The sequence below is a fragment of the Pleurodeles waltl genome, chromosome 9 (assembly GCF_031143425.1).
Source record: "Pleurodeles waltl isolate 20211129_DDA chromosome 9, aPleWal1.hap1.20221129, whole genome shotgun sequence".
NCBI classification, from domain to species: domain Eukaryota; kingdom Metazoa; phylum Chordata; class Amphibia; order Caudata; family Salamandridae; genus Pleurodeles; species Pleurodeles waltl.
Window position 1 is genome coordinate 131,989,345 of NC_090448.1, and position 13,705 is coordinate 132,003,049.

At 46.4% G+C, this 13,705-nt stretch overlaps 1 long non-coding RNA gene across 1 annotated transcript in view; it reads right to left on the reverse strand.

The window, feature by feature from the left end:
- Positions 1-5,970: 5,970 nt before the first annotated feature.
- LOC138258592 (uncharacterized) overlaps positions 5,971-13,705 on the reverse strand; it is a 71,345-nt gene continuing 63,610 nt past the window's right edge. Inside the window, exons 2-3 of the long non-coding RNA XR_011198437.1 lie at positions 6,470-6,583; positions 5,971-6,391 (exon numbers count right to left, since the gene is read on the reverse strand). This is a non-coding gene — a long non-coding RNA (uncharacterized lncRNA). The remainder of the gene's footprint in view (positions 6,392-6,469; positions 6,584-13,705) is intronic.

Here is a 13,705-nt window from a genome sequence, read left to right on the forward strand (position 1 = left end):
CTGGCGCGCCTCTGGCGAGCCAGCGGCCGCCATATGAGGTAGGAGGGGGGGGAGGGGGGGGAGGGGTCAGCTGGGGGCGAATGGGAGCTGGGGGGCGGGTGCGTGCAGGAGGTCGCGGCGGGAAAGCGCGAGGGAGGGGGGGACAGGTAGAGTGAGAAGAGCTGGGAGAGGGGGGTTTAAGGGTGGAGGGGGGTGAGTGTTAGGAGGTTTAGGAGATTAGGGAGAAAGATAGGAGTAGGGTTGTGAAGATAGGGGAGGGGGGTTGTAGAGGTGGGTGAGGGTGAGAGGTAGAGTGAGAGGATAGGAAGATAGGTAATAGAGGGGGTGGCGGGAAGGGGGGGAAAGATAGAGAAGTAGATAGAGAAATCAATAGATAGGGAAATAAATAGAGAGATAGGAAGATAGGAGGAGGTGGAGAGTGAGGGAGATTAGATAGTGGGATAGAGAGATAGAGAGATAGGTAGATAGGAGGAGTGAGGGAGGTAGATAGTGAACGGGTTAGATAGGGGAGATAGAGAGGGGGATGCGAGTGAGGGAGGGGGATGAGGTAGGAGCAGGAGGGCAGGTGCGGGGAGAAGAAGACGGAGGAGGCAGAAGAGCCGAAGGCAGAAGACCGGAAGAACAGAAGAACAGAAGGACAGGGAACAGAAGACCGGAAGAACACAGAAGAACACAGAAGAACACAGAAGAACACAGATGAACACAGAAGAACACAGAAGAACACAGAAGAAGATACAGAAAACGAAGAACAGAAGCCAGAAGACCACAGAAGAAGATGAGGAAGAAGAGAAGAAGAGAGAAGACGGGGAAAAGAAGAGTACAGCAGAAGATTACAGACGAGGAGCGAGGAGGAAGAGCAGAGAAGAAGAAAAAAAGAAAAGAAGAAAAGAAGCAGGAGCAGGAGAGAGGGTGAGTAGCGCGGGGCAGAGCGAGGGGCTGGGAGGTGGGGGGTACTTACTGTTAGGTGGGTCTCAGGAACCTGGAGGAGCTGGAGGAGCTGCAGCGGCAGGGGGAGCGACCTACCCTTGGGTCAAGGGTCGCTACCACTGTCGCGCAGCGGCCGCCATATGAGGTAGGAGGGGGGGGAGGGGTCAGCTGGGGGCGAATGGGAGCTGGGGTGCGGGGACGTGGAGGTCGCGGCGGGAAAGCGCGAGGGAGGGGGGGGACAGGTAGAGTGAGAAGAGCTGGGGGAGGGGGGTTTAAGGGTGGAGGGGGGTGAGTGTTAGGAGGTTTAGGAGATTAGGGAGAAAGATAGGGGTAGGGTTGTGAAGATAGGGGAGGGGGGTTGTAGAGGTGGGTGAGGGTGAGAGGTAGAGTGAGAGGATAGGAAGATAGGTAATAGAGGGGGTGGCGGGAAGGGGGGGAAAGTTAGAGAAGTAGATAGAGAAATCGATAGATAGGGAAATAGAGAGATAGGAAGATAGGAGGAGGTGGAGAGTGAGGGAGATTAGATAGTGGGATAGAGAGATAGAGAGATAGGTAGATAGGAGGAGTGAGGGAGGTAGATAGTGAACGGGTTAGATAGGGGAGATAGAGAGGGGGATGCGAGTGAGGGAGAGGGATGAGGTAGGAGCAGGAGGGCAGGCGCGGGGAGAAGAAGACGGAGGAGGCAGAACAGCCGAAGGCAGAAGACCGGAAGAACAGAAGAACAGAAGAACAGAAGAACAGAAGATCAGAAGAACAGAAGAACAGAAGAACAGAAGACCGGAAGAACAGGGAACAGAAGACCGGAAGAACACAGAAGAACACAGAAACAAAAGAAACAAAGATTAGTTAGGAAAGGGCCATGTTTTAATCAATTTCCTAAACCGTAAATAACTTGTTTCAGCCCTAATGTTTAGAGGGAGGGAGTTCCAGTGCTTGGCTGCAGCTACAGTGAAGGCTTTATCGCCCCACTTCACTCTATTAGTCCGGGGAACCTGAATATAGTGGGCTGACGATGTTCTAAGATGTCTCTTTGGTTTGTACCAATCTAATTTAGCGGACAGGTATTTTGAACCTTGGCCATGCACTGCTTTGAAAGACAAGCAGAGATTTAAAAATAATCCGTTGATCCACCGAAAGCCAGTGCAATTGTCTGAGACTACTTCTGACAGAGGTCCAACGAGAGAGATTAAAAACCGCTCTGGCGGCTGAATTCTGAATCAACTGCAGCCTACTAAGAAGGTCTTTATCTAGATTAAGAAACAAGGCATTACAATAGTCCACTTTAGACACTAACAGAGCTAAAATGGCAGCAACTCTCCATTTATACTGAAGAAAAGGAAAAACTTTCCTCAACATTTTAATCAACCACAAACAGGTTTTAACCGTGTGATTTACCTGATATTTGAAGGACAGTTGATTATCAAACATAATACCCAGGTTTTTGCTAACATTGGTGGGGATTGGAAGGGAACCACAATCTGATGGCCACCAGCGTGGATTCCAATGTTTAACACCAGATCCAAAGCAGAGAATTTCAGTCTTAGAAGCATTCAATTTCAGCTAGTTAGACCTCATCCAGTTACTGTCCTCTTTCATACAATGGTTAAAACGGTCCGCCACCTCCTCCCAGTTTTTATTAACTGGGATAATAAGCTGTGTGTCATCTGCATATGAGGTGGGGATAAAACCAAAAGATCAGACCAAGTTGGCCAGCGGGGCAACATAGATATTAAACAAGGTAGGGCTCAGTGAGGAACCCTGTGGAGTCCCACAAGGAAGTAGATAAGGTGTGGCATCAAAATGACCACATCTTACAGTGGTCCATCTATTAGTTAAAAAGGATTCCAACAGTTTCAAGGCCCTACCGCTGACACCTACTTGATAAAGACGGGTCATCAAAATCTGAGAAGAAATAGTATCAAAGGCTGCCAATAAATCTAATAGGACTAGAATGGCACCTTGTCCCTCATCCACGAGTCTTCGAATAGAGTCGGTGGAAGAGATAAGAGCAGTTTCCGTACTATGCGCTTTCCTGAAGCCATGCTGAGAAGTATCTAAGGCTTCCACTTCCCCAAGAAAATCTGCTAGTTCCCTATTCATAATTTTCTCCAGAATCTTAGCAAAGAAAGGAAGGAGCCCAATTGGCCGTAGGTTATCAAGGTACTGCAAGTCTCCGTCTGTTTTTTTTTTAACGGGAACTACTATGGTCTCCTTCCATCTAGCAGGATAGCATCCAGATCTAAGGATTTCTTGAAAAATAGGGACTAACGTCCGAGCTATTAATCGGGGGCCATATGAAACACTGAGGGAGGACAGGGATCTAGAGGGGAGCCGGACTTGACATTAAGGATCAATTTGCTAAGGTCGCCTTGAGTCGGACAATGAAAATCTGACAAAATTAATTCACTTGCTACCGGATCGGGAGAGGTCCAAGGGATTAGCTCCCTACTTTCCTCAGGAGGGACAAAGTTAGCATATGAACAGAGAATCTTATTCTCAAAATGCTTTGCTACCTTGTCACAGTGCTCTTGTGTATTTACTGGTTCAGGTGGCTTGGAGGGAGTAGATAATTCCTTGATTACCTTAAAAAGCTCCCTCGGGGCATTTAAGGCCTCCTGAACCTTAACCGTATAGAAGGTAGACTTGGCTTTGAATCCAGCCGCTTTATAGATTTTAAAAGTAAGACTTAAGTAAGTCCCTTTCCTCAGGGCCAGGATTCAATTTCCAACCTAAAGCTATCATAAGATCAAGGAATTCCTGGACCATTGGATTAAAGGATTCATCAAAATGAACATTAAAATCTCCTAATATGATTGCCTTAGGAGATATAACCCTAGGTTCCAAGAGGGACACCCAAGATTGAAGAAAATTTACAAAGGAACCAGGAGGTCTATAGATCAGTTACCCCTCAAGAAACGCCTGGCCATTCTGTGAAACCTTAAAAGCCATTGCTTCACAAGTTTCGGAAGGAATGTTCGTCCAGGTGCAGGAAAACGTAGTTCGGCAAATAATAGCCAGTACGCCTCCCCGACCCAGAGGTCTATCCAATCTATAGTACATGTACCCCGGGGGAGTTGCTTCAATAAAGTCAGGATCCGATTCTAACTTACCCCAAGTTTCTGTTATAAAGAGACAGTCACTATGCCAAGCTTCAAGCAACTCCCTAATTTCTAGCTTATGTTTAGGAAGTGACCGAGCATTGACCAGTGCCTGACAAAGCGGCTTGGCATGACTCATTTTAGACCCCTTCTTTGAATTCCCCAGCTTGGCTTTGCTATTGCGTTCCACTCTGACTTCCCTCAGAGTCAGGGGAGCGCATAATTTCCAGTTACATACCTCACATATCCAGTCTGACCTGCAATCTAAGGGTGCCTTATGATTGCAAAATTTGGCCATCCCCCTACCTTCAAATGAATCACGATGAGTACTATTAAAAAAAAAGACCAGAATTTCTGGCCCCTGGGTCCGTTCGGGTGCGGACGGGCGCAGACGGGCTTGCCTTATGCACGCCTTTGGTGCGCCAGTGGCATGCCCGCTGCGTGCCCGCTCTCCCGTTTGCATTTAAAGACGCGAGGTCGAATGACCTGCGTCGACTAGAACGGTGACTTTGCAGCATCTGTATGCGAGGACTGGAAGAAGGGCTCTGACAGACCCTCACTTCCGCCTCGTAGTCTAACAAAAAACAACATGTTACGAGCAAAATTAAAAAAACAATAAAAAACGAGCCCCAACCCAGTGCCACCTAAAAGCCTCTGCAGGAATTTAAAATGTAAGTACTTTCTAGACCTTTTAATAATGTAATAATATTTCTAAGAAACAGCAGTCTCCTTCTGAGAGCGCGCATTTACCTATTACTGCGCGGCCGCTCTCACATTTGCATTTAAAGACGCGAGGTCTAATGACCTGCGCCGACTAGAACGCTGAATTATAGAGTCCCATTCCCTAATAGCAATTGTGAATGTTAAGAAATCACTTTTAGTGATTTGCTATTTTCCGACATCCCATTTTGCATTTCTCAAATAGCAATTTCTTAAAATTCGCTATTTGAGAAATGCAAAACGGGTCCTTGATACATCTGGACCTCATAGGCCAGAGACTGGCCTTAGGTTAAGAAAAAACCTTCAACAAAACTTTTTTAAAGAATATTAGCCAAAAAACAAGGGGGCCTAATTGCATTCAATACTGAAAAAAATTAATATTACATGTAGAACTTGCACATCACTGTATATATGTGTATGAGCAAGCTATGCGTGCTGCGGATTGTTACCATAAAAAAATGGAGCAGAATTTGGCAGAATCTCAATGCTGGTAGGACTGCAATGTTCAGCCTATGTTTTGCCCTTGCAGCAGATGGATTGGCAACGTCGTGTCTCAAATACCATATAACCCCATTTAGATATTGATTAAAAAAATCTTATATGGATCCAGAACTCCTGGAGCTATGCTGGACACCCTAAACATAGAAGAGATCGGTTGTGGGAGTTGGCATTTGCACCATCCAACCTTTGACTAACCGATGCAAATATCACGCTTTACACTGACTGGTCTCTCCAAGTGTTGGTGGGAGAGTTCACAATCACCAGTGATAAGGAAATATTTTTTGAAAAGTAGAGCATCATTTGGCCTCATGTTTCAAGAACTGGAAATAGGGCAACATATGGTCCGACTAATATACAGTTTGGACGGATAGTCACTAAGATTCCTGTCTGTTCTGAGATCCATATGCAAATCTGATAAATCTAGTTTATGCGTTGATGGATTACGGCACTTTCCTCCTTGCAGCACATTAATAATGTAAAATGAATCTAGAACTGACATAATAATGAGCAAGAATGCATTCTACAAAATTTGAAAATGTTCAAAAACTACAATTTGCCTAGAAATATTTCACAAAAAAAAGGTAATGGTGATTATTGTCAAAGGGAAGCACAGTATTCCCAGTCACAAGACACACCACCGAGGCAAGCATTATTAGAAAGTGAGGAACAACATGTTGATTTTTCTATAAGGCCTCCATGACTCAAAAAGGCAACTTTATGCTGACAGTAGAGTTTATATCAATAATCATGTTTAGAGGATCAGCTTTTGGCAGAGCAGCATGTATACAGCAAATGTTATGATGATAGAAAGCTCACTTCTCCAAGAACGGGGAAATATTAGTTACTCAAGATTTAGACTGAGCAAAGGACAGAAATGCATGGGCTTTTAAAGAGCCCGACACATTTCACTAGACCTTAAACTTTTTTCCATTTTCCTCATACTTGTGATCAGCAGGAGCCTTATGCCTAACTCATACTTTCGTTGAATCACATAACTGCTTCCTGGAGCCCGTTGATATCTTTGGGCTCGATTAGTAGCCAATTTCAGTTTGGATCGGTTGGTAAAAGAGATTCCAGCGCCTCGGAATTCTGAATCCCTGTGAAACACCGCAGGTCCATTGTGTTTCATCCCGGGACTCTGGGTGCTGAAAGAAACAAAGATCTCTGAGTGAAACTGTGTGAGAAAAGGAGAAATTAAGGTTTAATATTTATGTTAAACTCACTCAGCGGAGGATCCGTGGACCCAAAAGATTGAAAGAAAGTTTTATTGGCTGCCACCACAGGAACAAAGACGTTGCAGCAGAAATTTTAGAGCTTGGGGACTCAATCCCGGTGTTCTGAAAAAAGAAGAAAAAACATGTAAAGGTTAAGGGTATGGATCCATGAACCCATAGGCCTACTCAGGGCAGTGCTGGAAGGGATCATCCCAGGAGGCATTTTTTTTTGACAGGACCATGGATCTAAGAATAGATTTACAGTTCTGCCAATGTTTTACGTATTGTATTGGGGAAGGGTGTGCACTCCCCTGCCCTCACTGAGCCTTCAATGGACCCTGTGGACCCCCTCCACCTTGGCCATTTTCATTTCTTTGTTGAGGGGGGCATGTGGCCTTTCTCCCCAAGCCTGCAAAAGGCCATGGGAACCCCATACTCTGCGGTAGATTTATTTTATTCTTCAGGGGGGGGCATGCAGCTCCCTCTCCATCAGCTGTTCTAAAGCCCAGGGGACTTAATCCCTGGGCCCTGAGTATTTTTTGAGGAAAGGGGACAAGCAGCCCCCTTGCCCAACCATTCTAAGGTGCCGGGGACCCCATTCCCCCGAGTTCAAGTATGGCTCCCACTTCAGGCGGAAGCAGTGATGCTCTCGCCAGGTGGGAGCAAACATCTATTTTTTGCCATGCCCACAAGAATTGGCCTAGAAAAATGTTTGCTCCTGATCCATTTACAGACTGACAAATCTTCTACCGTGGGCAAAATAAATTGGGGACCAGGGGCTCCACCGGCAGCCCAAAACTTATTTTTGAAGATGTGGGTCCCCTGGGTGGGCACAGGAGCGCCAACAAAACCACAATTGTTGCTGGGAGGGAGCAGACAGGGGCTGTGTGGGACCTGGGTATGCCCCCCCATGGTTCTCAACAAACACAAAAGCTGTGGTATTCACTGAAACAACCAAAGGTTAAAGTAATGTTATAGTTAGATGAATTTGTCAGCAACATTAAAGTTTTGAACAAAAAGAAACACAGAAATTCACCACTTATAATCAGCAGAGCTAATTATAACTTTGCCCTCTGCCATGCACTGCTTATGACCTTGTAAATGACATCACTCATGACATGTTCTAAGGCATCATTTAAGATCTGTGGAGCTGACCCCTACGGCGATGTTATAAAAGTAACTGAAAGACAATACTCACAGTGGACAAGAAACACCACCTAGGAAGTCAGCTGAGCCCACGGCTCCGGGCTCTAAACCAGGAACACGCAAGGCAGTAATAGCCAGGGTGTAAACAATTAAAATTAAATACAGCAGCGATAGACAAGGAGCTAGCAAGGAGGAGTACTTAACAGGAAAGAACAGAAAGCAAAGAGCACACTTAGCAGAAATCAAGTAACAAACATACAAGGAAACTAGAAGCAAGACAGCAGGAAAACAGCAAACTAGGAACTGGAAAAAAGAAATGGAAAGAAAGGCAAGGGACGGGAAAAGGAAAATACAGAAGGAAAGGCTTAAAGGGTGCACAAGGAGTGCTGGTGCAGTAATCAAGGAAACCATTAAACACTGCAGGCAGAAACAGTACAAGGAACAAGGAATAGCTGAGGCTCAGGAGTCAAGTAGCACTGCAGGGAGTGCTAGTTCAGAAACAAGGAATTGCTACAGCTCCGGAACAAGTAATAACTACAGATCAGGAACTCAGCATATAAGAATAACAAAAGCTCAGGAAACAAGGGAGCAATAACTAAGGCACTAGAACAAGGAATAGCTGTGGCTCAGAAACTTTAGGAAACAAGTGTCTGTCTCATCAGAAAACAGCTACAATGACCAACAGTGGGCTGAAGGGAGGTGAGGCTTAAAGGACTCACAGTAATCACATGCATCAGGTGTGAGCAGGCTAGCAGCAGCCAGCCAAAGGTGTTCTTAATTACTCCACCCATCCTTGGCTTGCAGGGGTGGAGATGAAGCAGTGAACAGGGAATTCTAGGTAATGGAGTTCCAAGTATGAGCACAAAACTTCCACAAAACCCAGCATGGATTGGGAATCGATGGTAATTTGCAAATTGTGCCCAAATCGGGATATGCATGCAGGGGAAGGTCTGGAAGCTTATTACAGCATTGGAAAGTCCCACAATTAGGCCTACTGCTGATGGACACGATAGTGCAGGAAACAAATTGTGACACCAATACACGTCCGGGGTACGTGACAGCTACACTTTGTGCATTCCTTCTAGACAGACACAAGCACAGTAAGGTTATGTGTGTCTGAGCACTCATCTGCATTCTGATGAGCAGAGTGGAGCTTACACTTACACTGGAATAGAGAAGTGCATGTCCTCACACAAATGGCTGATTACCTGCTACTGGTTGCCTGGAGCCAATCTTTGAAGTCAACCCCACTTCAAAGGCATATTCAGGTATAACAAATGGGGCTCTGACTCGTGGCCTAAGGTAACTATAACTCGCGCCCTCGCCATGCACAGTTTTCTCATCAATAATTTTACTGCAAATATAACAGTGATATTATTAATGATGTCACAGGTGTCAAGAGTGATGTAATATCTGGGGTAATTAGCAGTGCATGGCGACGGTGCAAGTTATGGTTACCTTAGGCCGATAGTTATATTTACTTGAAATAATTCTAACTATAACTGCTGAATTTCTCTGATTTAGTGCAAGTAAATACAGACCCTAACTATAACGTTCCTGTAATTTTTGTTTTTTTATGAGAATTTCTATTTTTTTTAAGCATAAAGTAATTTTCAGTACTACACATTAGTCCACCCACGACTGCGCACGTCCTTCAGCCATGCCCAGTGGAGGGTAGGCTGCCGGGCCTGATCTGCGGCCAGGCTCTGCAGCCACCCTCCATAACCACTGAACTCTGTGCTGCATATGGCCTTTCACCGTGTGTGGCGGGAGTTGGCACAGGACCTGTCTCTCTGGGTGTGAGAATAAGTATGAAAGGGTGTCTCTGGGTGTGTAGGAGGGAGTGAGAGTGAGAGTGTCTGCCTGGGTGTGAGTGGTTCTATGTGGGTGTGAGTGTCTGGGTGTGAGAGTAGGTGTGAGAGGGTGTCTCTGGGAGTTGCAGAGGGTGTGAGAGTGCCTCTGTGAGTGGATGTGTGAGTGTCTGTGAGTGGATGTGAGAGAGTCTGAGTGCTTCTTTGAGTGGGTGCGTGAATTTCTGAGTGAGTCTGCGAGTGGGTGCAAGAGTGTCTAAGTGGGTTTGTGAGTGAGTGCGTGAGTCTCTGAGTGGGTCTGTAAGTGGGTGCATAAGTGTTTGAGTGAGTATGTGAGAGGGTGCGTGAGTCTCTGAGTGGGTCTGTAAGTGAGTGTGTGAATCTCTGAGTGGGGCTGTGACTGTGTCTGTGAGTCTTTGAGTGGGTCCATGAGTGAGTGCGTGAGTCTCTGAGTGGGTCTATGAGTGGGTGCGTGAGTGTCTAAGTGGGTCTGTCAGTGGGTGTTTGCATGAGTTTCTGAGTGGTCTGTGAGTGAGTGCATGAGCTACGGAGTGGGTCTGTGAGTGGGTGTGTGAATGTCTGAGTGGATCTGTGAGTGGGTGCATGAGTGTCTAAGTGGGTGTGTCAGTAGCTGTGTGAGTGACTCAGCCACAAAGGAAACTCACCTGCCCTTTTATCCAACAAGAGTCCACAGCTATGCACAAAATATCTACTCAAAGGCCTCCTTGGGCAAATGTCCAGTATGTATTCTACATTACAGCTGTGTAATGGACCACAAGGGAAAGTCTCCAGCGACACTGTGAGCATTTAGCAATGTGATTGTTGACTGTTCGTCTTTCTCCAGAATTCTGTGATGAAATGAATCCTTCTATAGAGCGGACAAAGAAACTACAAAGACATAAATCTCCACCAAACCAGGGTCCTCCCTCTTAGCTATATGAAGTAAGTGCTTCTTTATTTGATGGGGATGCCCTCATATTCCTCGACATCAAGAACGTGCCACCAAAATCGGTGGGAAATGCCCGTTGGTAAGCTCTCCATCATCCTGTCACAGGGCGGAAAGACCATTGCATACTAATAAGATTGACGGTGCGGGCCAATTCGATGGGGAGAGGGGGCATGGAGCTCCCACAGGCTGATTTCGGACCTGGAGACCCCATCCCCTGGGGCCCACCACTTTTCAGTAGGGGGGGAGGGTGTGGCCCCACTTCCCTGGGCCGATTTCGGCCCCAGGGACCACACCCCACATGGGCCACCGCAGTTCAATAGGGGCCACATGGACCCCCTTCTCGAGTCGATTTTGGCCCCGGGGACCCCATCCCCCAGGGCCTCCCACAATTCAGTGGGGGAGAGGGGCTGTGCGGTCCCCCTCCCTGACTGATTTTGGTCCTGGGGACTCTAACCCCGGGGCCTGGCCATGTCTTCTGCTAAACATGCAGCTCCCTGTGTGCAAGAGCAATTGTTTCATCTCTTTCTCTGCCTGCATTCCTGCAGGCAGAGAAAGAGATAAAACCTCCACTTCCAGCAGGTGAGAGCACTTTGACAGCTCTCACCCACTGGAAGCAGAGTGTTTGCTCTGACTTGGTGGTAGCTGTCAAAGCTCCCGTCAAGTCAGAGCAAACAGCTGTGTCCTGGGGGTCAGAACCCCAGGACATAGCAGGAGTCAGCCCTGGGAAGTGGCAGCCCCAGGGTCAGTATTGGCACCAGGAAGGGGGGGCACTGAATCATCCACTTCCAGCAGGTGGGAGCACTTTGACAGCTCTTGCCCACTGGAAGCAGTGTTTGCTCTGACTTGGCGGGAGCTGTCAAAGCTCCCATCAAGTAAGAGCAGACAGCTGTGCATTGGGGGTCAGAACCGCAGGACATAGCAGGAGTCAGCCGAAGGAAGATGGTGGTCCCCAGGGCCGAGGGTTTAATACAGACACCTACTTTATTTTTAGTAGCCCTGGGCAGGTGGCGGTCCCTGGGACCCGGGAGGCCACACGCCCCACCCCTGCATAATATTTACTTAAGCCCCAGGGAGGTGGCAGTCCCCGCTGCATAAGTAAGCCCTTGGAGGTGGCCCTGTGCACCCACCTCCATTTTATTTTTTTTGAAGCACTGCCTGTCCCGGTGACCTCACTCACCTGGGTGCTTAATTAAAAAAAATGCATTGAAAGAGGGAAAAACGAGAAAAAATAAAGGTATTTCTCATCATTGTGCCTCTCCTGGGGAGGTGTGAGGTTGTGACGCATCCCCAGGTTTACATGGCCTTGAAATTCTGGGGATGCATCAAAATCCATAGCTGTTGCGTGGAAACGAACACCCACCACAACGCCATTAAAAACCTCCCTAATGAAGAGTAAGTAAATGCAGCAATTTTCGCTGCATTGCCTTACTCTACATCTATGAGGCCATTCAAAGCAATGCACAGTGGCTTTGGGTAGCCTCATAGATATGATTCAAAGGTTTCCGCTGCCATTGCATCACTAAAAGTGACGCAACCGCAGCGCAAACCTCTGATAAATATGCCCCTAAATGTTTAAAAATAAAAAACACTGAATTCACCACTTATAGTGTACTGAGCTACCAACTACTTTTAGCCACCTTGCACTGCTTATGGCCTCACTTAGTACATCACTCATCAAGTGGAGTAACATAAGACCCTGCAGCCCCCGCTGTGTGGGAGGCCCCCGAGCTCCAAGGGCCTCACCAAAAATGGTAGGCGGTTGCCCAGGGAGAGGAGGCTCCCTCCATGTACTATGCAGGGGACCCCTTCAAGCTTCGTTACACCACTCAACTCATCACATGTTAAATGACATACTTGATGCATCACTGATGACATCTCAAATGACTGACTGTCTCCTTATTATGAGGTAGTCCACAGTGAATTGCAAGCGTGGCAATAGCCCTAGTTCAAGCAAGGACGACAGCCTCCCTGACTGCTATTCGGGTAGGAAAATAGAGCACTAATCAAGGCTGAGTGGGCCCTTCAGGCTTCATGACACGGTACCACTGATCCTGTTGCACATTTGATAGCTACGTCGCCAGTCATTGTGAACGAACTCGCCTACAGCTTTTTTTTCAATAAATATACCTGCTTTCCTGCATGTGTAAGGAGGGGTCGTACTAAAATCAGTCATAACGTGCTTATTGCAAGTAGATAGGATCAAGCGATTAAACATTTGCAAGTCAATGCTAAGAACTTGGCAACAGGAAGCAGGCAAAACAATGAATGAAAGAGAACAGAATTCTATTTACAAGCTCAAAATGGGTTTGCTATAATTTGCCATTGGTAGTAAAGTACATTTTACTAGCGATACTATAAAAGATTTTTTTATAAAAAGGAACTTATTGTGTTTAAATCATTCTCTAATGCCTAAATTACCAGGTGTATGTCCCACTCTGACCTAGGTCTCTCGGATCCTGTCTTCGCATAAAAAGGGAATGTACCTTCCGGGCACCTAAGCTATAATTATCGGAAACAATAATACCAATCAAACATCAGACTTATTGATGTTTTTGAACTTTTAACCAGGCATTTAAAACTGTTATACATTTCTCAAACGTGAGCCCAGCTTGTAAGCACGCTTGCAAGCACACATTAATGTTTAGGGAACTATGGGTCGCTTTAGGAGGTTAAGATAACAGAACACTTAGCAAAGGGTGGAATTTATAAGACACAACACCTCATTAAGACTATGACCCCATTGAGGCTGTCAAGTTAGTCTTTACGAGTTTCCTCCACAGCAACCGACCCATGGAATCCGACAGAAAAGCGTGAATCTAATTTAAGCCTCCACCGAAGAAAATACATGTCCATTTACCAGGCTTGAGTAATTATATACAAGGTAAGTCTATGGCGCGGTTGCATCCAGAAGCGACATAATGTATAGCGCCCAATTGACGGTGTGTTCATATACTTTTTTAGTCAGATGCACAGATTCCTCATCCGAGAAATATCTGACAGTGTACATTTATTATAATTTCTTTTCTCGATAAAAACCTGTAATTTACAGTGTCTTTTTAAAGTGGCCGTTCACGTGTTTGGGTTTCCTGGCGCTCTTCGCGTGTTAATGCAGACCGGAACTTTCTATCAGTGAATAACCAGGTCAATCTCACGTTTTCGGAAGTTTGCTAAAGTAACAGAAACTGAAGGCTTCGCCCTTTGCCTTCAGCATGTCACTAATGCGCTCCTACTTTGTTGTGGGATTAGACCACTTGGGTCTCACTATCAGCCGACATGGGTGCGGCCCAGAGTGAAGAATTCTTCGAGCAGGCTGGTCTAGCATGAATAAGAGCCAAGCTT